General features: G+C 36.3%; 1 long non-coding RNA gene across 1 annotated transcript in view; it reads left to right on the forward strand.

Moving 5' to 3' along the window:
* LOC140694197 (uncharacterized) overlaps nucleotides 1-25,604 on the forward strand; it is a 63,487-nt gene that overhangs the window by 22,736 nt on the left and 15,147 nt on the right. Inside the window, exon 6 of the long non-coding RNA XR_012069948.1 lies at nucleotides 1,300-1,395. This is a non-coding gene — a long non-coding RNA (uncharacterized lncRNA). The remainder of the gene's footprint in view (nucleotides 1-1,299; nucleotides 1,396-25,604) is intronic.

The following is a 25,604-nucleotide window of genomic DNA, read 5'->3' on the forward strand; positions in this document are numbered from 1 at the left end:
TTTTCTGGGTTTATTTCTGGGCTTTCTATCCTGTTCCATTGATCCATATTTCTGTTTTTGTACTAATACTATGCTGTTTAGATTACTGTAGCTTGTAGTATTTTCTGAAATCTGGGAGGGATATTTCCCCAACCTTATTATTTTTCTTCAGCAATGCCTTGGCAATTTTGTGTCTTTTGTGATTCCATAAAAAATTAAATATGATTTGTTCTATTTCTCTGCAGTATGTCCTAGGTAATTTAATACAGGTTGCATTAAATCTGTAAATTGCCTTGGGCAGGTGCATGGGATATCTTTCCATTTTTTCAGGTTTACTTTAATCTCCTTAATCAAAGTTTCATTGTTCTTCATGTATAACACTTTCACCTCCTTGATTAAATTTATTATTAGATATTTTATTACTTTGAGTGCTATTTTAAAAGGGAGAGTTTCTTTACATTCTTTTCCTGATGATTCATTATTAGTATAAAGAAATGCAACCGATTCTTGTCCATTAAACTTGTATCTGCTACCTTGCCAATTTCTTTTATTAGTTTTAGTTTTGTGTGAAACTTTCAAATTTTTCTGTATTGAGTATCATGTCATCTGCATATAGTCACAATTTTACCTCTTCCTTTTCCTTTTTGGATCCTTTTTATTTCTTTTTTCTTACCTGATTGCTGTGGCTACGGCTTCCAAGACTATATTGAATACAAGTGGTGAGAATGACAACCTTGTCCTTTTGAAGTTTATACTGTATAGCACAGGGAAATATATACAAGATCTTGTGGAAGCTCACAGCAAAAAGACAATGTGACAATGAATATATGTATGTTCATGTATAACTGAAAAGTTGTGCTCTACACTGGAATGTGACACAACATTGTAAAGTGACTATAACTCAATTTTTAAAAGTTAAAAAAAAGCTTTTATTATGTTGAGATATTTTCCCTCTATAACCACTTTGGTAATGTGTTTTATCATAAATTAGTGTTGAATTTTATCAAATGATTTTTCTGCACCTATTGAGAAGATTGTGTGTGTGTGTGTGTGTGTATGTTTTCTCTTGTGATGCATTACATTGATTGATTCATGTATGGTGCAGCATCCTTGTGTTCCTGGGATGAATCCAAATTGATCATGGTGTATGATCTCTTTTAAGTGCTGTTGGACTCTGCTAATATTTTGTTGGGGAGTTTTGCATCTATGATCACCAGTGATATTAGTATGTAATGTTGATTTTTGGTAGTACCTTTGTTTTTGGTATCAGGCTAACGGTGACTTCATCGAATGAGTTTGGGGGTACTCTCTCTTTTTCAGTCTACTGGAAGTGTTCAAGAAGGACCGTTATGAGTTCTTTGTATGTTTGGTTGAATTCCTCAGTGAAGCCTTCTGGTCCTGGACTTTTGTTTCGAGGTAAGCCTTTATTTCTAATTCAGTTTGATTTCTCCTGATTGGTTTGTTCAACTGGTCAATTTTTCTTCACTCAGTCTTGGTGGACTCTATGTTTCCAGAAACTTGTCCATTTCTTCTAGGTTATCCATTTTGTGTCCTAGTAGTTGTTCATAGTATTTTCATATTACATTGTGTATTTTGTGGTATTGTTTGTAATTTCTCCATTTTCCTTTCTTATTTTGTTCATTTCTGCTCTCTCTTTTCTCCTCTGCATGAGCTTGGCCAGAGATGTGCCAATTTTGTTTACTCTTTCAGAAAACCGACTCTTGGTTTGATTGATTTTTTCCATTGTTTTTTAATCTTTATTTCCTCCATGATCTTTCTTATTTTCTTTCTTCTGCTGACTTGCTTTTGTTTGCTCTTGGTTTTTCTAATTCTTTTAGCTAGTAGGTTAGAATGTTTATTTGAGATTGTTCTTCTTTTTTGAGGAAGTCCTGTATTATTATGAGCTTCCCTCCTAGGACTGCTTTTCCTGCAAAGCATAGATTCTCTGTTGTTATGACTAGTAAAACTTTAAATAGATGTTTTCCAAGAGCAGTTTTATGTTCACAACAAAACTGAGAGGAAGATACAGAGATTGCCCATATGCCCTGTCCCCATACTTGCACAGCTTTCCCTATTAGGCCACTTTGGTGGGGGACGTTTCTATCTGTTTCTGTTGATGAACCAATAATGACACATCTTTATCACCTGAAGCTCATGGTTTCTATTATTTCATCTTGGTGTTCATTCTGTGGATTTGGACAAATGTGTAATGACATACATCCATTATTATAGTATCAAATGGAGTATTTTCACCAGCTTCAAAATCTTCATTGCTTGCCTATTCAGCTCTCCCACCCAAAATCCCTGGCAACCACCAATCTTTTTACTGTCCATATGGTTTTTCCTTTTCTAGGAAGTCACATAGTTGAAATCATACAATATGTAGCCTTTTCCAATTGGCTTTTTCACTTAGTAATAGGCATTCAAAAAAAATACAGGCATTCAAATTTCTTCCATGTCTTTTCATACCTTGATGGCTCATTTGTTTTTAGGATAGAATATTATTCTATTGTCCAGCTGTACCACAGTTTATTTACCCATTACCTAATGAAGAACAACTTTGTTGCTTCCAAGATTTGGATATGATGGATAAAGCTGCTCTAAACATCTATATATTGTTTTTTGTGTGGACATAAGTTTTCAACTCCTTCGGGTAAATACCAAGGAGTGCAACTGCTGGATTATGTTGTGCCTGAGTGTTTAGCTTTTTAAGATGACAAACTGTCTTCCACAGATTCCCTACCATTTTGCATTCCCATCAGCAGTGAATAAGAAGTGCTATAGATCCACAACCTCACCAGGGTTTGGTGTTGTCAGTGTCCTGAATTTGGGGTGTTCTAATATGTTTGTTTCCATTTGCCTAACGACATATGATGTGGAACATTTTTTGATATGCTTATTTGCCCTCTGTGTATTTTCTTTGGTGAGATGTCTATTAATGACTTTTGGCTACATTTAGTCAGGTATTTTTGTTTCACTGTTGAGATTTAAGTGTTTTGTGTATATTGAAGGTAATAGTCCTTTATCAGATGTGCCTTTTCAAAATATTTTCTCCAAGTAAGTGTCTTCTCTGTCATTCTTTTGGTATTATCATTTCTCTAACAAGTTTTTAAATTCAGTTATACTTTTCAACTTCATGTTTCCCATTCTTATTTTTTTAGTAAGTTCTCTCTTATTATTTTCTATTAGATGAGACATTTGCATATCTTCTTTTAAATTTTTAACAATGATTTTTTGTTCTTATAAGAGTTATAATGTCTAATATTATATCTATAATATCTAATATCTGTGCTCAGATATTGAAAAATAGTATTCATTTGATTTGTACTTTTATTCTCCTTTAGAATGGAACAATTTTCAGCATTTCTTTTCTTTCATGATCTTATGATTTTTGAAGAACATATGTCATTAATTTTATAGTAATTTTAAAATATAAAATGTGTCCATTTTATATTTTTCTGATATTGCCTCATGACTAGTTCCATGTCATGTATTCTTAGCAGGAGCACAACAAGCATCAGTGATGCTATGTTCTTCCCAAGGTGTTATTTTAAATGGCACAAGATATCAATTTTTCCATTTATGGGTGATGCTAAGTTCATCACTTCACTAGGTGGTGTCTATTAGGTTTCTCCCCTATAAAGTTCTTTTATCCTTTGTGACTAACCAGTAACTTGAGATTATGTAAATATTCTGTTCTTCATCAAAATTTTACCCACTGTTTTTAGCATCTATTAATTTGAGATTATGTAAATATTCTGAGATTATGTAAATAATCTATTCTTTTTTTAATACTTACTCAATTTCATTTCTAGTGATCGGTTTGTTCTAGTGGTCAATTTCTTCTTGATTCAGTCTTTGTGGACTGTATATTTACAGAAACTTGTCCATTTCTTCAAGGTTATTCATTTATTTTCCATAAAGTTGTTTACAGTATTCTCATATGATATTTTGAATTTCGGTAGTATTGGTTGTAATTTCTCCATTTTCCTTTCATATTTTGATTATTTGTGCTCTGTCTTTTCTCTTCTTTGTGAGCTAGGCCTGAGGTTTGTCAGTTTTATTTACTCTTTCAAAAAACCATCTCTTCGTTTGATTGACTTTTTCTGTTGTTTTTTTAAATATCTATTTCATTTATTTTCTCCCTGATATTTATTGTTTTCTTCCTTCTGCTGGCTTTAGGTTTTGTTTGCTCTTCTTTTTCTAATTCTTTTAGTTGGTTGATTAGGTTGCTTATTTCAGATTGTTTATCTTTTTTGAGGAAGGCCGTTATTGCAATGAATTTTCTTCTTAGGACTGCTCTTGCTGCATCCCATAGATTTTGTGTGGTTGTGATTTTTGTCATTTGCCTCAAAGTATTTTTTTATTTCTTCTTTGAATTTAACATTGGCCCATTGGTTTCCTAGTATCATGTTGTTTAATCATCATGCTGTCAATTTTTTCTGCTATGTTTTGCTGTAGTTGATTTCTAGTTTCATGGCATTGTGTTCAGAAAAAAAAATTGCTTAAAATAATTACTATCTTCTTAAAGTTGTTGAGTCTTCTTTTGTGCCAAAGTGCATGATCCATCCTAGAAAGTGTTCCATGTGCACTGGAAAGAATGTTTATTTTAATTTTGGGGGATGTAATATTCTGAAAATGTCAACCAAGTCTAATTGTTCTATTGTATCATTTAGTTGCTATTTTGCCTTTGTCTTTCTGTCAGGAAAACCTGTCAAGTGATGTGAATGGGGTGTTAAAATCTCCTACTATGATTGTGTTCCCATACATTTCTCTCTTTATATTTGTTAGTATTCACTTTATGTATTTAGGTTCTCCTATGTTTTGTTCTTATATGTTAACATATATACTATCCTCATCTTGCACTTTGCCTTCGATCATTATATAGTGCCCTGCTTATCATTATTTATGGCTTTAGTTTTTAAGTTATTTTGTCTGTAATCAGTATTGCTACTCCTACTTTGGTTTTCTTCCATTTGCATGGAATATCATTTTCAATCCTCTCATTCTCACTCTATGTCTCTTCTTCTCCCTAAAGAGTGTCTCTTGTAAACAGCATACTGTATGTTCTTGTTTTATTTTCCAATATACCACTCTGCCTTTTGATTGGAGCATTTAGTCCATTGACATTTACAGTAATCATTGATAGACTTGTATTTATTGCCATTTGGAACTTAGTTTTGCAGTTGATTTGGTATTTCCTCTTTGTTTCTTTTTCTTTTTGTGGTTTGATAATTTTCCTTGTATTATCTCTGTTTTATTTTGTGTGTGTCTCCATTGTTAGTTTTTGTCATATGGTTACTCTGTTTTTTGCATATACTAACCCATTACTATATCTGTTTGTTTTAAACATATAGTGATATAAGTTAAAACCATCCTGCCAAAAACAAAAAGAAAAAGAAAAAGAAAAGAAAAATACTCTTAATTTTCTTGCTCCCTTCTCCCACTCTTCATAATTTAGACGTCTCTCTTACAGTTTCGTGTTTATTCTGTTGTTATTCATTGAAGTTATCATCTTTCCAATTATGTTCTTTTCCCTTTCAGTAGAAACCTGGCCATCCTGATTATAATATGTCTTGGTGTGGTTATGTTTGGTTTCTTCTTGTTTTGGACCCTCTGTGCTTCCTGTACTTGGATATCTGATTGCTTCTTAAGGTTTGGGGAGTTTTCAGTTATTTTTTCTTTAAATGCCTTTTCAGTCCCTTTTGATTTTTCTTCTCCTTCTGGGACCCCAATTATGCATACATCAACACACTTTATATTATACCATATGTCACTTATATTGTTTTCATTGTTTTTTTTTCTCTCTCTCTCTCTGCTGTTCTGATTGGGTGATTTTGTTTTCCTGTCTTCTAAGTCACTTATTCATTCCTCTGCATTATCTAGCCCACTAGCTCTCATTTCAATAAATGGGTTTTCCAATTTTATGTGGCTCCTCTTTATAGTGTTAATTTCTTTTTTTGACATATTCTCTGTCTCTATGCACAATTTGTTTCATTTCCTTCTGTACTGTGATCAGTCATTTTTTGAAATAATGATGTAGTAGACTATAAAGTCTGTTTCATTGATTATTCTTTCAGGGAATTTCTCTTGTTCTTTTAATTGGGAGTGATTCTTTGCCTCTTTACCTTGCTTATCTTTCTCTGGCACTATGGATTATAAAGTATCAGTTATCTACTCTGGTCCTGAAAGGTTTTATTTATTCATTTATTTATCTGAAGTGGATGCAGAAATAAAACTATAAAAGAGAAATGTAAAATAAAAAAATTGAAAACAGTGTATAATCAATAACAGAAGAACAAAACAAATAAAAATCAAATAGAAATCAATTTAAAAATTAATAAAAATGTCTTAAAGAAAAATTTTAAGTTAATTAATGAATAAAATATTTTTAAAAAGTAAAAATTAAAGAAAATATGGATACATTTCTCTATACACTATGCCCTTATAATTTTGTTGAGAGTTCTTTCTAACTTACAGGTAGTTGCCAAGTCTTCCTTCCTTCCCTTTTGCCTGTTATTACTTTGGTTGGGGATGTGGCCAGTGTTCTGGTGGCAAGAGCATGCCCTGGCTATTTAGTGGGGCCTCCTTTTTGTTCTGTTGTTGTCACCAACCCTATCCTCACCCTGCTGCCGGAATTCCACTCACTGGTTCTAGAGGCCCACCAGTCATGTCCCTGGATCAGGGAAAATGGCCTCACTAGCCCTTGCCTCTGCTCTGTGCCAAATCTCTGCTTCTTATTCATTTGTCTTAGAAGCACGAGTCCACAGAGGCACCTTTGCAGAAAGTTTCCCTCTGCATGGGGCTGCAAACAAATCTCAGTCTCACCTATGATGTTGCCGAACCCTAGGTATAGCTTCAGGTTTCAACCCCACTTTCATGTGGGAGCTGCACACTAGAGAATATGGTTGTTGTCATTAAGCCCTGCCTCTCTTCTCCCAAGGATACACCAGTAATGGTGCCATGGGTCTGCAGAGACAAATGCTACAGTGCCCCTCTCCCTAGGGCACACCTGCAGTGTTGCTTTGTGTGTGTGTGTGTGTGCGTGCGTGTGTGTGTATTTTATGAGGGATCCAGGCTTTTCTGATCTGTATATCCTGCTAGTTATGGCACACAGCTCACTGAAGTCCCCCAAGCTTGCCTCTGTACACTTGGCCCATGTCCTTTTCCTGGCTCAGGCAGCCTGTCCTGTCCCAAACCTGCTGGTTAATATCTATGCCTGGGGATTACAAGGATCCTTTGTGCCCACTTAACTTAGTTCTGTCATCAAAGGCCATTCCATCCAGATCCAAGCCTTGGAAGTTCCCCCTCCATCCCACTGACCTCTCCTTTGGAGTGAAGGAGACCCAGCAAATGAATGCTATTTCTCTTTCATCACTCTCTCCCTGCAGGACTGGTTCCCCACTATTTTCCTTTCTCTTCCTTTTTTTTTTTTCCTCTTTTCTCCTACTCAATTGGCAATGTATTTTGTCTTTTGAAGAAGGCAATGTTCTGTCAAAGTTCAGCAATTGTTCTGATTGGATGGGTGGGTTCATGGATATCAGTCTTGGTGTATTTGTGGGAGAGGGTGAGCTACAAGTGTCCTTCTACTCCACCATCTTTGCCCTTCTCCTCTGCTTATTTTCTATTTAGAGTAAACCTTTCATTATTTACTTTAGCATAGATTTAGTATTGCTGAATTCTTTTAGTCTTTGCTTGTCTGTGAAATTCTTTCTCTTTCTATTCTAAAGTACAGCCTTACTGCATAAATTATCCTAGGTTGCAGCTTTCTCTCATTCAGAACTTTTAATATATATTGCCACTCCCTTCTGGCCAGCAGTGTTGGTGAAGGGAAACCAACAGATAGCCTTATGGGGTTTTCCTTATAACTAACAATTCATTTTTCTCTTGTTGCCTTTAGTATCATTTCTTTATGTTTAACTTTCACCATCTTAATTTTAATATGTCTTGGTGTAAGTCTATTTGGGTTCTTCTTCTTGAGTACTCTCTGTGCTTCCTGTACTTGGATATTTGATTGCTTCTTTAGGTTTGGGATATTCTCAGTCATGATTTCTTCAAATACCTTTTCAATCTCTTTTGCTTCTTTTTCTCCTTCTGTGACCCCTATTATGCATAGGTTGGAATGTTATATATTATCCCATAGATCCCTTATATTGGTTTCATTGTTCTTTTTTTTTTTTTTTCTTGCTTTTCTGTCTGCTGTTCTGATTGGGTGACTTCTCTTATCATGTCTTCTTAGTTACTTCTTCATTTTTCTGCATTGTCTAGTCTCCTTTTGATTGCCTATAGTGGCTCTTTTCATAGCCATTGAGTATTATGTTTTTTATTATCTCCCCTTTATAGTTTCAATTTCCTTTTCATAATGTTCTCTCTCTCTATTTATAGTCTCTTTTATTTCTTTCAGTGCTTTCATCACTCCAGTTTTGAAGTCATGATCTAGTAGACTATTCAAATGTATTTCATTGACTGTTCTTTCTGGGGATTTCTATTGTTCTTTTAATTGAGAATCATTCCCCTCCTTCATCATTTTACTTATATCTCTCTGGCACTATGGATTATGAAGTATCAGTTATCTTCTCTGGCCTTCAAGGGATTTCTTTTTTTTGAAGAGTATGTGTTTCTGTGTAGACTGCACACCCCTAATAATTTTGTTGCTAGGTCTGTTTTTAGTATGGATGGTAGCCACGTCTTTCTTCCATGTGTGTTATCTGTTATCCATTTGATTAGGGATGTGGCTGGTGTTGTGGTGACCAGAGCCTTCTCTGGTTTTTTAGTGTGGTCTCCTGTTTGTTCTGTGGTTGTCACAGCTCTGTCAGGGACTGGGTCTGTTTCCTTTTTGTTGGGAGTGAGACTTCCAGACCTGGTTCTGAGCTCTGGTGCATACTAGGTGGGGTTGGATCACTTTAAGTACTTTTTCTTGATTCTGCCCTTGTCCTAGCTTCAGTCACAGGAATGTCAGTATGCTGCTCTGGTTTCCCCAGGTTCTCTGCCCTCAGAAATACCAGTGCAATTCCACTGAATTCTGGGTTACACACTTGGTTGGTGATGCACTATCAGGTCAGTGACATCCCCAGCAGCAAACACTGCACCTGCACTTGCCCTGATACACAAACTCTGTTCACCTGTCTTAGATGCCTACACCAGTAGGGCTTCCAGCACTCAGTGACTGCATTCATGCTACCAGATCAGCACCATGCCAAGTGCCAAATGCTGCCCCTTCAATCACCCCACTTTTCAAACTCTGCTCATTTTTCCCAGAGGCCCACAGGTCATGCAAGTTGGTCAGAACTTCTCTCGGTGCTGCATCCACTCAGGGTATGTGGGCTCACAGAAAATGGCCACACCAGCACTAACCCTCATTCTGTGCCAGAATCCTAGTCCTTGCCCATTTGTCTTAGAGGTGTGGGTCCACAAAGGCACCTGCATAGCAAAATGGTCCCCTTTGCTTGGTGTTGTAAACAAATTTCAGTCCTGCCTGTGAAGTTGTGGAGCCTCTGGGTATGAATTTGTGTTTCAAATCCACCTCTACCTGGGAGCTGAACACTAAGGGATATGGTGGTTGTGGTGGAGCCCTGCATCTCTTCTCCTAAGAACACACCAGCAATGGTGCCACAAGCCTGTGTAGACAAAGGCTATGGCCCTGCCTCATTGTGCTCCTCCCTGCAATGCACACCAGCAGTATTGCTTTCTTTTTTTTTAATTTTATGGGGAACTCAGGCTGTTCTGTTCTCTATACCCTCCCAGACATAGTTCATAGCATACTTCAGCCCCCTGAGATTGCTTCTGTGCAGTTGGCCCCAGTCCACCACTTGGCTCTGGCAGCCATTCCCAGCCCACCCCCTGCTGGTTTGTGTCTAAGGCTGAGGTCACAGGGAAATTTAGTGCTCATTTTACTTATTGTTTTGTGAGCCAAGGGCTACTTTGCACAGATAGAAGACTTGGAGTACCCCTTCCCCCCCAGTTTAAGAGTGCAAATCCTCCTTTGTCACTCCCACACTGTGGGATTTTTCCCATGCTATTTTCCTTTTACTTTTTCCTACCAGATTTGTGGTGAATTCTGTCTTTTGAAGAAGGTGATGTTCTGTTAATGTTCAGTAGGTGTTCTGAGTGAATGGGTAGGTCCAGGGGTGTCCCTCTTGGTGTATTTGTGGGAAAGGGTGAGCTCCTAGTGTCTTTCTACTCCACCATCTTGGCTGCTCCTGACTCCTCTTTCTTAAATTTGATACTGAAATTACTAATAATTGCCCAGAATTCTCAATGTTTCCATGATTTATTCAGACAGATATTGTATACCTGTCTGAAAATTAACATGACATTTCTTATTTTCAAAAAAAATTGACAGCACATTCTGCAGGGAAGAAGTAAATATAAGTGTAATCCTATGAATTTTCAATAAAAGGATGAACCAATGAAAAGTCTGGTAGCCATGTACAGTGAACATCAGTTATCTTTGTTCTACCTTCCTTGATAATGACATTTTCTGTGGTATTAATTTCTTCTCTTCCCTCTACTGATCAAAACTTCTCCACTTTAAGGCATATAGTGGTGAGCATAGATGCCTTCCACAACTTCTCCACTCTCCACTGTGAATAAAACATAAAACTAAAATGTCTTAGCCAGACATCCAAAGTCCAACATAGTTTTATCTTAGTTCCACTCTCCCACAATTCATTTAATTCTAGGAAATAAAGATGAACATGTCAGTCTAATACTGGAAGACACTGCACTTTTTTTGAATGTTTATTGATGGATATCTAATATCAGTTTTAGATTTTTTTTCCTCTTGGGCTAAATCTAATTCCCCAAAAGTAAATATTAAGTATTTTCTCTGCTGGGTTTAAGCGTTACAATTTATTTATTAATTATAGACTATAATCATCCTTATATTATGAGATAATGAAATACAAACACATTTCAAATTGCTTCTCCACTCACTCTCCTCTTTCTTTTAGAGAATAAAAGTTTATCATTGAATTTTAATTCATAATTAAAATATATCTATATATAATTGTTTATATTTATTTATTGAAGTATAGTCAATTTACAATGTTATGTCAATTTCTGGTGTACAGCATAATGCTTCAGTCATACAATAACATACATATATTATTTTTTATATTCTTTTTCACCATAAGTTACTACAAGATATTGAATATAGTTCTCTGTGCTATACAGTATGTAATTGTTGTTTATATTTTATATATATATTAGTATCTGAAAATCTCAAGCTCTCAATTTAACCTTCCCACTCTCTTCTCCCTCTGGAAATCATAAATTTGTTTGCTATGTCTGTGAGTCTCTTTTTTTTTAAATAATTTCATCTATTTTTTAAATGCTACATATAAGTGATATCATATGGCATTTTTCTTTCTCTTTCTGACCTCACTTAGAATGATATTTCCCAGGTCCACTCATGTTGCTTTAAATGGCATCATTTTATTATTTTTTTATGGATGTGCATTATTCCATTGTATAAATATACAACTTCCTTATCCAGTCATCTGTCCTCTTGTTAATCTTACTGGGGAAGCCAAATCTTACTGGAGAGACCAATGCTCACTTTCTAGGTCACAAGTGGAATAGTCAATTTGTTTTGGCTTGCTTTGAACTGAAAATTGTTGAGTTAGAGGATTTCATTTCCTATGATGATGCCTTTTTCCACACAGTAATGTTCCCACTGTTTAGTCATACCTTTCCTGAATCTCCCTACATGGACAGAAATGTCAAGCTTCACCATGAGAGACACAAGCTCATAGACTTTATACTTCCAGAATGATTCAAGATTTGGATCTAAGACTCAGGTTAGAATCAGTGCATTAAGTTGTTCAACAAATAAATTACACAGACTTAGTATATGCCAACCTCAGACACTGGCTGCAAGTGGAGTCAGGGTATTCACAAACCAGAAAGCATCACTGAGTTTATGTCCAGAGTTTTTACTTGGGCTTTATAATTTATTAAATCATTGGACACATGATTAATCTCCATCTCCAGCACCATCTCCTCCCATCTTCCCAGAGTCCAGCATGGCCCTAATTTTCAACCCTCTAATTATGTGGTTGGTCATTCTGGGGTTAGCCCTCATGCTGAAGTTAACTTGGGGCCCACTACCATGAGTCACCTCATTAGCATAATAGACACTCTTCTCACTCAAGAAATTCCAAGAGATTTGAAGTTCTGTGTCTGGTACCAGAAATAAAGGACAGATATTTTATTTATTATACCACTGGTAATAACTCTAAAAATTTGGTATGCATGAGAACTACAAAGGAGATTGTTTAAAATTTTACCCTTTGTAGAACTGAATTGAGGCTCAGAACTTCCTAACTTTCAGGAGCACATAAAGAATGTTACATTGCTGATGAGCATGTAAATTGGTACAATCACCTGAGAAGCAAATATCTGTCAGTATCTACTTTAACCTGAACATACAGATAAACCTATTCCAGCAAATCTGCTTCTAGGTAAATACCTAATATAAGTGGCCACTATCAGGAAAAACTGAAACATTTTGAAACACACACTCAACCACACTAAAGATTACTTGTTGTCTGTCTAGCTCACCCTTTGAATATTTCAAATTCAATGTTACTGAGCTATTTTCTAACTCTGTAGGTAGTAGGAAACATACAGTGCTATAAATTATTATTTTTCTGTAGAAATGTTAATGTACTAAATCTTGTGGAATGTAATTGCTGGGTACCATTGACTCAGTGTGCTGTAGTTTGTCTAGATTTCTTCTTTAAAGGAACCCTTCATCTCCTCTCTAAGTCACCATTTCTAAGAGGGACAACACTTAAATTGGTGTGAAATACAAGACATAAAATATGAGAGCACATCTTAATTTGAGCTTCTAGTCTTTTACATTCTGGCCTCAAGCATCATTTCCAAATTCCCCTTTTTATTTCCTTTTCTCAACTCATATCCAAAGACTGTTACTGACACTTCAGCCATCTTGCATGATGTCTTCATCCATTACCCAATTCCTCTCCCAGCATGCATGCTCACACACACAAACATGACCACTTCCACCTGCTTTCCTTTCCTCTTTGAACTTTTTGAGCACAACTGTGAGACACTTAAATTTCAATTATACATCATCTTACATATTTACCTTAGTGCATACCAATCTCTCCTTTTGCTTGGCAAGTTCTGAAGGCTTATCCTTCCTGTTATTAACTGATTTTTTACCTGGTCCTGGGGTGGCATCTTTTATGCATATGAGTTGAAAGAGAAGCAGTCAAGTGAATGGTTGATGAAGAAGTATAAAAATTGCCATGTAGGAAAATCTAGGACAGCAAAAAGAAAGAAATAAACAAAAATAATTGGTCATGCAGAGAAACTGTGAAACCAATGATCTTTATGCTTTAAGTCCAGGATTACCTCCCTGCCTAGTTCATTGGAATTCAAACCTAGGAATTTGCCCATGTGGTCCCACACCATCTCCACTTTCTGCTTCTGCTATTCATTCTTGTGGAATTTTCTGTATGACATCTGCCTTCAGCCTGTCTTTGTCTTCTGGTTTCTGCTTATGTCCCTTCATCCCAGTTCTTAGTGACTTGTCAGATGTCTCTGAGATCACAGCGATGAAGTTCCTTATACTATGTCTGGTGCAGGGTAGGTGCTCAGTGAGGATTTTCCTTCTTCTTAAAGTAGCTCAGATTTGTTATTATGCTTCCCGTGGAAGTGAGCAAAAGGCTTTTATTAAATTAGGACATAAAAGCAACCTGTGTTGTCAAAGATGTTAGCCTGAAGCAAAATTCCAAGTTGGATGCTTGGAGAGTCAGTGGGAGCACCACAGGAACCTCTCCCTCCTTGTCTCTCTAGATGGACTCACTTGCTCATTGTCCTTTAGGGGCTTAAGGAGCAAGTCTGAACTCACAGCTCCTTGTTCACATCAGAGGCTGCCATCCAACCACTGTGGCCCTGACTCGACCCTCTCCTCCAGCAGCACCAGCTCAACTCCAGAGTAGAAGCTGAGAGCAGTGTCTGTAGATCAGAGTCCAGAGAGCTAGCTCTTCCTGCATAAAGTGGGGTGCCCCTGCATTGAGCTGTGTTGAATGGCAGCAAGCATCCACTTTTTAGCAGGTAGGGCTTCCCCCTTCCCAACTCTCTCACCCTTAGGGTATCTTCCCCCTCTCCCCTTTCTCCCCTCCATCCTTCTCTAACACACCATTGAATAGATGATGCTGGCTTGCAGCTGTTAACTTAGTTCTTTTTTATAAACCCAGTAGTTTATTTCAAAGTAGAAATTTTAGGTTTACTGGAAAAAAATCCCACTACAATTGACACTTATACAGACACTAGACTACTGTACATTTAAAAAGAGAAAAAATCAAGAAGGGCCAATGTGGTGGATTAGAACGACACTCTTAGCTCACCCTCTCCCACAAATGCACCAAGACTGACATCCACTGACCCACTTATCCAATCAGGAAGTCTGCTGAACTTTGACAGAACCTTACTTTCATCAAAAGACAAAACACGTCATTAATCTGGTAGGAGAAAAGGAAAATAAAAGGAAGAAAAAGGGAAATAGTGCAGTCCAGTCCCATGGGGAGGGAGCAGCTCATTTGCTGGGTCTCTCCCACTCCAATGAAGAGGTCAGCTGGATGGAGGGGGAACCTCTGAGGCTTGAAATAGTATAGAATAGCCCTTGACTGACAGAACAAAGATAAATGGGCAAAAAGTGTCCTCATGATCCCCAGGCTTAGACACCAACCAGCAGGTGTGGGATGAAACAGACTGCCTGAGCCTGATGGAGGACTTGGGCCAACTGTACAGAGGTAACCTCAGGAGATTTCAATGTGCTGTGTGCCATCGCTGGAAAGGTATACAGAGCAGAACAACATAAGTCCCCTATAAAATATAAAAAAAAAAAAAGGAAAAGCAACACTGCTGGTGTGCCCTGGGGGGGGGTGCCATAGCTTTTGTCTTTGAATACTTGTGGCATCATTTCTGGTGCCTTTTCTGGAGAAGAGAGGTGGGACTCAACCACACCCACCATATACTCTAATGTGCACCCAGGTGGAGGCAGGGTTGAAATCTCAGTCCCTACCTAGGGGCTCTGAAACCTCATAGGTGGGACTCAGATTTGTTTACAGCCCCAGGCAAATAGGAAAGTTCTGCTTCAGTACCTCTGTGAACTCATGCTTCTAAGACAAACAAGAAGGGTTCTGGCACAGAGCAGGGGTGATGCCTGGTATGGCCATTTTATCCAAGTTCACCTAAAGAGCATGGAACTGAAGTGAAGTTAGGAGGGGCACTGAAAGGCAGAGAGACCCAACCACCTAACATGCACAAGTGCACCACCACAATACAGCATTTGGAGGAGACATGAGACATGGCACTAGGAGAAGCACAGATCAGGGGCACAACTGGAGGGCCTCTGGAACCAGTGAGTGGAGTTCATGCAGCAGGGTGAGAACAGGAACAGCGACAACCACAAAATAAAAAGGAGATCTCACTTAATAGCCAGGGAAGACTCTTGCTACCAGATCACAGGCAAAATCCCCAACAAAAAGAATAACAAGCAAAAGACAGGAAGACATAGCAACCACCCATACTTCAGACAGAGCTATCAACAAAATTATTAAGAGCACAGAGTGCCCACAAGAACACATCCACATTTTTTCACTTTTTCTTTTACTTTTTAAATTTTTACTTTTAAAATATTTTTATGTTTCTGTTTAACCCCTTTTAAAATTGGACTTTAAAATATTTTAAATTGTTTTTAGTTTGTCTCAATTTCATTTTTATTTCCCTTTGCTTTATTCTTCTATTATCGATTAGACTATGTTCTCAATTTTTTTCTTCTTTTAAGCTTTTTAAATTTCTCACAATTTGCTTTTTATCTCTTTGTTTTGTTCTCTTATTAAAATCAGCTTTCAGATATTATTTTCTAATTTTAAGACTTTTAAAATTTGTCTCAATTTTTATTCCTCTTTGACTTGTTCTGTTATTGTTCATAATCTGTTTTCAAATCTTATTCTCTTCTTTTAATTTTTTTAGCTTTATTTCTGCATCTGTTTTAGGTAAATAAGTAGAAAGAAAACCTTTAGAAACAGAAGAGATAACTGTTGCTCCATAATCAATAGTGCAGGAGAGATATAAGTAAAATAAAGAAGTAGAGGAACAACTCCCATTTAAAAGAACAGGTAAAATCCCCTGAAAGAATGATCAATGAAATAGACCTTGATAATCTATTAAATCATGTTTTCAAAAAAAGAGAGATAAAAGTACTAAAGATACAAAAAGAGATTGTATATAGAGGCAAAGAATATGGCAAATAGGAAATTGAAACTTTATAAAGAGGAGTGAATTAAAATAGGAAAACAAATTTGCTGAGATAAGAGCTGAGTTAAAAGTTGTAAAAAAAAAAGTAGGCTACTTAATGCAGAAGAATTAATAAGTGGTTTAGAATACAGGACAACAGAAATCAACTAATCAGAACAGAAGAGAGGAAAACAAACAAAAACCAATGAAAGAACAAAATTCAATGAAAACAATTATCCTGTGGGATACTATAAAGTTTGCCAAAACCTACACATAGCAGGGGTCTCAGAAGGAGAAAAAAAAGCAAAAGGGATTGAAAAAGTATTTGAAGAAATCATAATTAAGAACTTCTGAAACATAAAGAAGCAATCAGATATACCAATACAGGAAGTACGAAGGGACCCAAACAAGAAGAAACAAAACAGACACACACTAAGATATATTATAATCAGCATGGCCAGGGTTAAAGATAAAGAAATGATTCTAAAGTCATAAGGAGAAAAACAGAGTTAGTTACAAAGGAAAACTCATAAGGCTTTCAGCTGATTTCTCTACACAAACACTACAAGCTAGAAGGGAGTGGCAAGATATATTCAAAGTCCTGAATGAAAAACAAAAAGATTCAGCCTAGGATAATTTATCCAGCAAGTCTATTCTTTAGAATAGCAGGAGAAATAAATATCTTCACAGACAAGCAAAAATAAAAGTATTTAGCAACACTAAATCTATACTAAAAGAAATATTGAACGGTATAGTCTAAATCGAAAAGAAGCAGGTTGATTTTGAAAGGAGAAAACCATAATTGGAAAGGTGATAACTACCATGAATTACAACAGAATAAACATGGAATTGTAAAAGAAGACATCTAAATCATTAAGAGTGGGAGAGGGGAGCAAGAAAATATAGAGTTTTCTTCATTCTTTAATTTGTTCATTCTCTGTAGGATGGGTTTGAGCTTATATTACTATAAGTTTAAAACAAACAGATACAGTAATGGGTTAATATATGTACAAAATTGGGTAACCATAAGACAAAAACTTACAAGAGAGTCACAAAAACTAAAAATTAATGAAGATAATAGAAAGGAAAATTTTAAAAAATAAACACACACACAAGAAAAAGAAAGGAACAAGGGGAAAAATGCCAAATTAACTGCAAAATTAAGTTTAAAATGGCAATAAACCAAAGTTGATCAGAAATTACTTTAAATTTCAATAAATTAAATGTTCTAATGAAAAGACATAGAGTGACAGACTGGAAAATAAAACAAGAACCTACAATATGACACATACAAGAGACCCACCTTTAGGAAAAGGACACAAATAGACTGTGAAAAAGATATTACACACACCCAGAAATGAACCCACAAACTTTTGGTCAACTCATCTTCGACAAAGGAGGCAAGAATATACAATGGAATAAAGACAGTCTCTTCAGCAAATGGTGTTGGGAAAACTGGACAGCAGCATGTAAAACAATGAAGCTAGAACACACCCTTACACCATATACAAAAATCAACTCAAAATGGATTAAAGACTTAAACATAAGACAAGATACAATAAACCTCCTAGAGGAAAACATAGGCAAAACATTATCTGACATACATTTCAAAAATTTTCTCCTAGAAGAAATAAAAGCAAGAATAAACAAATGGGACCTAATGAAACTTACAAGCTTCTGCAGAGCAAAGGAAACCAGAAATAAAACAAGAAGAAAACCTACGGAATGGGAGAAAATTTTTGCAAGTGAAACCGACAAAGGCTTGATCTCCAAAATATATAAGCAGCACATACGACTCAATAAGAAAAAAATAAACAACCCAATGCAAAAATGGGCAGAAGACCTAAACAAGCAACTCTCCAAGGAAGACATACAAATGATCAAAAAGCACATGAAAAAGTGTTCAATATCACTAATTATCAGAGAAATGCAAATCAAAACTACAATGAGGTATCACCTCACACCAGTCAGAATGGCCGTCATTCAAAAATCCAAAAATGACAAATGCTGGAGAGGCTGTGGAGAAAGGGGACCCCTCCTACACTGCTGGTGGGAATGCAGTTTGGTGCAGCCACTATGGAAAACAGTGTGGAGATTCCTCAAAAGACTAGGAATAGACTTACCATATGACCCAGGAATCCCACTCCTGGGCTTGTACCCAGAAGGAAATCTACTTCAGGATGACACCTGCACCCCAATGTTCATAGCAGCACTATTTACAATAGCCAAAACATGGAAACAACTTAATGTCCATCAACAGGTGACTGGATAAAGAAGATGTGATATATTTATACAATGGAATACTACTCAGCCATAAAAACCAACAACATAATGTCATTTGCAGCAACATGGATGATCCTAGAGAATGTCATTCTAAGTGAAGTAAGCCAGAAAGAGAAAGAAAAATACCATATGAGATCGCTCATACGTGGAATCTAAAAAACAAAAACAAACAAAAACAAAGCATAAATACAGGACAGAAATAGACTCATGGACAGAGAATACAGACTTGTGGTTACCGGGGGAGGGGTAGAGGGTGGGAAGGGATAGACTGGGATTTCAAAATTGTAGAATAGATAAACAAGATTACACTGTATAGCACAGGGAAATATACACAAAATGTTATGATAAATCACAGAGAAAAAAATGTGACAATGAGTGTGTATATGTCCATGAATGACTGAAAAATTGTGCTGAACACTGGAATTTGACACAACAATGTAAAATGTTTATGAATCAATAAAAAATGTAAAAAAAATAAAATAAAATAAATAAATAAATAAATTTTAAAAAAGATATTACACACAAACAGAAATGAAAAGAAAGCAGGAGTAGCAATACTGATTTCACACAACATGAAATTTAAAACAAAGACCATAAAGAAAGATGAAGAATGTTTTACGATTTAAGAAGCAATACAAGATGAAGATACTACATCCATTAACATAACTATACCCAATGTAGGAACAACTAAATACATAAAGCAAATACTAACAGATATAAAAGGAGAAATTGCTGGGAATAAAATAATGGTAGGAAATTAAAACATCCCATTATCCTCACTGGAAGATCTTCCAGATGCAAATTTAATAACGCAACTGAAACTAAATAATACCATACACAAATTAGATGTGGTTGATATTTCACAACATTATATCCTAAAAAAATACAATATACATTCTTCATAAGTGCACATGGAACATTTTCTAGGATGGATTATGTACTTGGGTACAAAAAAAGACTCAACAATTTTAAGATGATAGTAGTTATTTTAAGCATTTTTTCTGAACACAATGCATGAAACTAGAAATCAAATACAGAAAAACAAAGGAGAAAGAAATGACAGCATGATAATTAAACAACATGATACTAAGAAACCAATGGGTCAATGATAAAATCAAAGAAGAAATTAAAAAATACTTTGAGACAAGTGACAAAAATCACAACCACACAAAATCTTTGGGATGCAGATAAGCATTCCTAAGAAGAAAGTTCATTGCAATAAAGGTCTTCTTCAAAAAAGATGAACAATCTGAAATAAACAACTAACCAACTAAAAGAATTAGGAAAAGAAGAGCAAACAAAACCTAAAGTCAGCAGAAGGAAGAAAACAATAAATATCAGGGAGGAAATAAATAAAATAGAGATTTAAAAAACAATAGAAAAGGTCAATCAAACAAAGAGCTGTTTTTTTTGAAAGAGTAAATAAAATTGAAAAACCTCAGGCCTAGCTCACAGAGAAAAGACAGAGCGCAATCAAAACAAGAAAGGAAAATGGAGAAATTACAACCAATACCACAGAAATTCAAAATATCATATGAGAATACTGTGAACAACTTTATGGAAAATAAATTAATAACCTTGAAGAAACAGACAAGTTTCTGGAAACATACAGTCCACATGACTGAATCAAGAATAAATTGACCACTAGAACAAACTGATCACTAGAAATGAAATTGGATAAGCAAAAAAAAAAAAAACTCCCAACGAACAAATGTCCAGGACTGCATGGCTTCACTGGAGAATTCTATCATACATACAAAGAAGAACTCATACTGGTCTTTCTCAAAATCTTTCAGAAGTTTGAAAAGGAAGGGGTACTCCCAAACTAATTCTATGAAGTCACCATCACCCTGATACAAAACCAGACAAAGACACTACCAAAAAAGAAACTCACAGAACAATATCAGTGAGGAAACATAGATACAAATATTCTCAACATAATATTAGCAAGCAGAATCCAACAGCACATAGAAAAGATCATATACCATGATCAAGTTGGGTTCATCCTAGGAACACAGAATGGCTCAACATATGCAAATCAATCAATGTAATACACCCTAACAACAAGAGAAAGGACAAAAACCACATGATCATCTTAATAGATGCAGAAAAAGCATTTGATAAGATTCACCACCCATTATGATAAAAATCCTCACCAAAGTAGGTATTGAGGGGACATATCTTAACATAAGAAAAGCTGTTTATGACAAATCTACAGCTAGCATAGAACTCAATGGTGAAAAGCTGAAAACCTTCCTACTAAAATCTGGCAAAAGGCAAGGTTCTCCACTCTCACCATTTCTATTCAACATAATCTTGGAAGTCCAAGCCACTGCAATCAGGCAAGAAAAAGAAATAAAAGAGATCCAAATTGGAAAAGAAGCTAAAAAATCCTCACTATATGCAGAGGACATGATACTATATATAGAAAACCCTAAAAGGTCCATGCAAAAACTACACGAACTAATGAAAGAATTTGGCAAGGTACAAGGATACAAGATCACAAGATTAATGTACAAAAGGATACAAGATTAATGTACAAAAATCAGTTGCATTTCTTTACACTAATGATGAATCAACAGGAAAAGGAAGTAAAGAAACAATCCCTTTTAAAATTACACCTAAAGTAATAAAATATCTAGGAGTAAATCTAACCAAGGAAGTGGAAGACTTATACATGGAGAACTACAAGGAAATTAAAGGAAATTTTTAAAAATGCAAAGATATCCCATGCTCCTGGATCGGACAAATCAGTATTGTTAAAATGGCCACATTTCCCAAGGCAATCTACAGATTTAATGCAATCTCTATCAAATTACTAAGGACATATTTCACAGAACTGGAACAAATCATTATAAAACTTATATGGAATCACAAAAGACCCAGAATTGCCAAAACATAACTGAAGGAAAAGAATGAGGCTGGAGGAACAACCCTCCCACACTTCAGAACATACTACAGAGCTACATTAATCAAAACAGCATGGTATTGATACAAAAACAGACATATCAATGGAACAAAATAGCCCAGCAATGAACCCACAATCTTTTGGTCAATTAATCTTCAACAAAGGAGGCAAGAACATACAATGGAATAAAGACAGTCTCTTCAACAAATGGTGTTGGGAAAACTGGACAGCAGCATGTAAATCAATGAAGTTAAAATACTCCCTCTCGCCATACACAAAAATAAACTCAAAATGGATTAAAGACTTAAACATAAGACGTCACAATAAACCTCTTAGAAGAAAACATAAGCAGAACATTATCTCACATACATCTCAGCAATGCTCCCCAGGGCAGTCTACCAAAGAAATAGATATAAAAGTAGAAATTAACAAGTGGGACCTAATTAAACTTGCAAGCTTTTGCACAGCAAAGGAAACCATAGGCAAAACAAAATAGCAACCTATGGAATAGGAGAAAATATGTGCAAAAGATGAAACTGACAATGCTTGATCTCCAGAATATATAAACATCCCATATGACTTAATAAGAAAAAGACAAACCACCTGATCCAAAAATGGGCAAAACACCTAAACAAGCAATTCTCCCATGAAGACATACAAATGCCCAAAGGCACATGAGAAAATACTCAATGCCACTAATTATCAGAGAAATGCAAATTAAAACTACAATGAGGTTTCACCTCACACCAGTCAGAATGACCATCATTCAAAAGTCTATAAATGACAAATGATGGAAAGGGTGTTGTTCAAAAGGGACCCTCGTACACTGTTGGTGGCAATGTAGTTTGGTGTAGCCATTGCGGAAAACAGTATGGAGAGTCCTCAAAAGACCAAAAGTAGACTTACCATATGATGCAGTGTTCCCACTCCTGGGCATATATACAGAAGAATCCTTAATTCAGAAAGACACCTGCACCCAAATGTTCATAGCAGCACTAGTTACAATAGCCAAGACACGGAAGTAACCTAAATGTTCATTGACAGATGACTGGATAAAGAAGTTATGGTATATTTATACAATAGAATACTACTCGGCCATGAAAATTGAGAACATATTGCCATTTGTAGCCACGTGGATGTCCCTGGAGAATGTCATTCTAAGTGAATTAAGCCAGAAAGAGAAAGAAATATACCACATATCACTTATATGTGGACTCTAAAATTTAAGACCAATGAACTTATATGTAAAACAGAAACAGACTCATAGACATATAATACAAACTTGTGGTTGCCAGGGGAGAGGGGATTTGGAAAGGAAAAGCTGGGAATTTGAGATTTGCAGATACTGAGTGACATATATAAAATAGATAAATAAGTTTTACTGATAGCACAGGGAATTATATTCAATATCTTGTGGTAGTCAATTTTTTAAAAAGAATATGAAAATTAATATATGTATATTTATGTATCACTGAAGACTAGTGCTGTGCACCATAAATTAAGGCATTGTAAACTAAGTATAACTCAATTTTAAAAAGTAAAAAAAAAAGTTGTCATTAAACTAGCAAAAATGCTCAGAGAGCGCATACAGATGAACCCACTGCCTCTGTCAAAATGAAATCACAGTGGGTTAGGAGGGAACTTGCACTGATTTCGAAAAAAACAGGCAATGAGCCCAAACCAAAGTTAATATCTTCCACTCCGTTTTTCCCTTGGGGCTTCATTCTCATGGAAATCCGACATGGAAGGGAAGTGTTAGGGACTTCAGGCTAGCTGACGCTCACTCCATGTTCTCTGATCAGCCATCTTAGCTGCCACAGGGGAGCGAGTGTCTCACTCCAAGTGGAAGAACACAGCACCAAGGCAGTGAGGGACCTCAAATACATCCACAGCATAAAGAAACAGTTTCTCAAAACATTTTGAGATATATGTCTATCAATCAGCATCATCAAATTATTCACTTGTATGTACTGCTTATGAAGCCATCACTATGGTCTCTGAGGGTACTAGAATTACAAGAGTTTACAAGATCTGACAAATAACAATGAGTTTTTCTTCTGTCTTTAAAATTTAAAGAAATTGAAAACATTATTTTGGTGGGCTAGCTGCCTCCATTGAGAAAAATTTAAAGAAGCACAGCTACAAATATAAATATCAAACCAAGCTCGGTCTCTGTACTGATCACTGGTCCCTGGCAGACACAAGATGGAAATGTGTAGCTCAAGATCTTGGCATGAATTACTTCCTATTAATTTGTCATTAACAGTAAATTCTGTCAAACAAATTTAATCTTATTGATTTGTTTTCGAAAATAAAGACCTCTCACTTAAAAAATAAAAATCTTCAAAACCTTTTAAAAATGGGCAACTTGCTATAGCCTGGTTTATATTAGACATTAGGAAGGTCTTCCATTGTCTTCTTATTTACACTTTCACGTGCAATAAAGAAAAATCAGGATGCAGTTTAATCTAGTTCTTTTAAAAGATCTCTGAAGCCACCATAGCAAGATAGATAGGCTGATTCACACACTACCTTCTCCAAATTTCAGATAATTTTTACAAGTGTCATTTATTCCAAATTTGGAAACACCCTGAAGGAAGGTAGGGACGAACGGTGGTAGGAGACACACTGTAACTATAGGAAGGAACTTACCTCTTCCCTGAACGTGTAGAAGAGCAGAGTGAGTCGTGCTTCTGGGGAGCAGAGAGGAACCGAGTGCAGGTTCCACCGTGGACCTGCTGAGGGTAGGGTTGGCGGGGTGCTGTTGATGAGCATGTGCTCCAAGGAAAGGTGGGGTCAGGGAGTCCAGAATCACTGGAAATGGTTTCCTGGGACATGTGTCTAGAACCGGATGGCCTGGAATGGAACTAGCATGCACAGAATTCCACAGTCCCACAAAGGTAGTTTCCCAGGTCCATGAACAACCAGGACCACAGGTGTGGGGTAGATGAAGGCTGCTGTCTGAGAAAGTGGGAACAGGCCATGAACAGCAGTGAGGGTGTATGTGTCGGGGCTGGGAGGTGGGGTAATTCTTAAATCTTAGTTCACATGAAGACTACAAGAGACTGGGTGTGGAGAGGCCAAAGTCAGGGTGAGGTAAAGTAGTGGGGTATTTTTGTAGAAGGACACACTGAGGCTTGGTGATGTGTTAAAAATAGGGGAGTACCCCTGGTTTTTTGTTTGGGGAGACTAAAACCGACAGCAGTGGAATGAGAGGTGGATTGGAGGAAAGAAAGGACATGGTGATGTAGTGAAGACACTCTTCTTGGGAGGTGAGGAGACTGGAACAGAAGTAAAATGTCTCTTTTCTCCAAAGGGATCCTCAAAGGCACAGAGAGTTCAGAAGTACCCCATTCTTCTCCCATTACCTGTTGCTTTCAGGGACTCCATGAGGGATAGGGAAACCACCTGCTTGATTATCACAGTAGAGAGCATCCTTGGTGAAGTGGAAAAACTTAAAAATTATATTTGAAATTATATTTTCTGAAGGCATCCATTTAAGAGGTTGCCATTGGGGTTCTTTTTTGAGAAGACTTGGACTTACAAATAAGTGCAATATATCCATTGAGATCTGCCCTGTCCAAAGTGGCAGCTGCTAGAGGGAAGGGTATAGCTATGTGATAGAACATGTGCTCAGCCTACACGAGGTCCTGGGTTCATTCCCCAGTACCTCCATTAAATATAAATCAATAAAAACCTAATTACCCTCCCAAACAAACAAAACAAAAACCAAAAAATGCACAGAAAATAAAGTGGCAGCCGCTAGCCACGTGTAACTATTGCTTACTTGATACATAGCCAGCTGAAGTTGAGATCGCGGTACGTGTAAAATAGACTCAGATTTTGAAGGTCTAGTATGAACAAAAGCATATGAAATATCTCATATTTTTTTCTGTTGATTATATGCAGCAATGATAATATTTTGGCTCTATTGGATTAAATATAAATATATTGCTAAAATCAATTCCTTTTTATTTTTTACTTCTTTAAAAAAGTTGGGGAGGCTTCTGGAAAATTTAAAATTACATGAGTTGTTTGCATTATATTTGGACATCCCCTGAGTTGATTCACCAGAAACGTACTTTTGAAAGTCCTGTTCATTTTATGAAGTTTTGTTTAATTATTAGAATTACGTTTTCATGCTGTAACCTTTACCAGC

Source organism: Vicugna pacos, unplaced genomic scaffold (assembly GCF_048564905.1).
Source record: "Vicugna pacos unplaced genomic scaffold, VicPac4 scaffold_20, whole genome shotgun sequence".
In the NCBI taxonomy this organism is placed as follows: Eukaryota; Metazoa; Chordata; class Mammalia; order Artiodactyla; family Camelidae; genus Vicugna; species Vicugna pacos.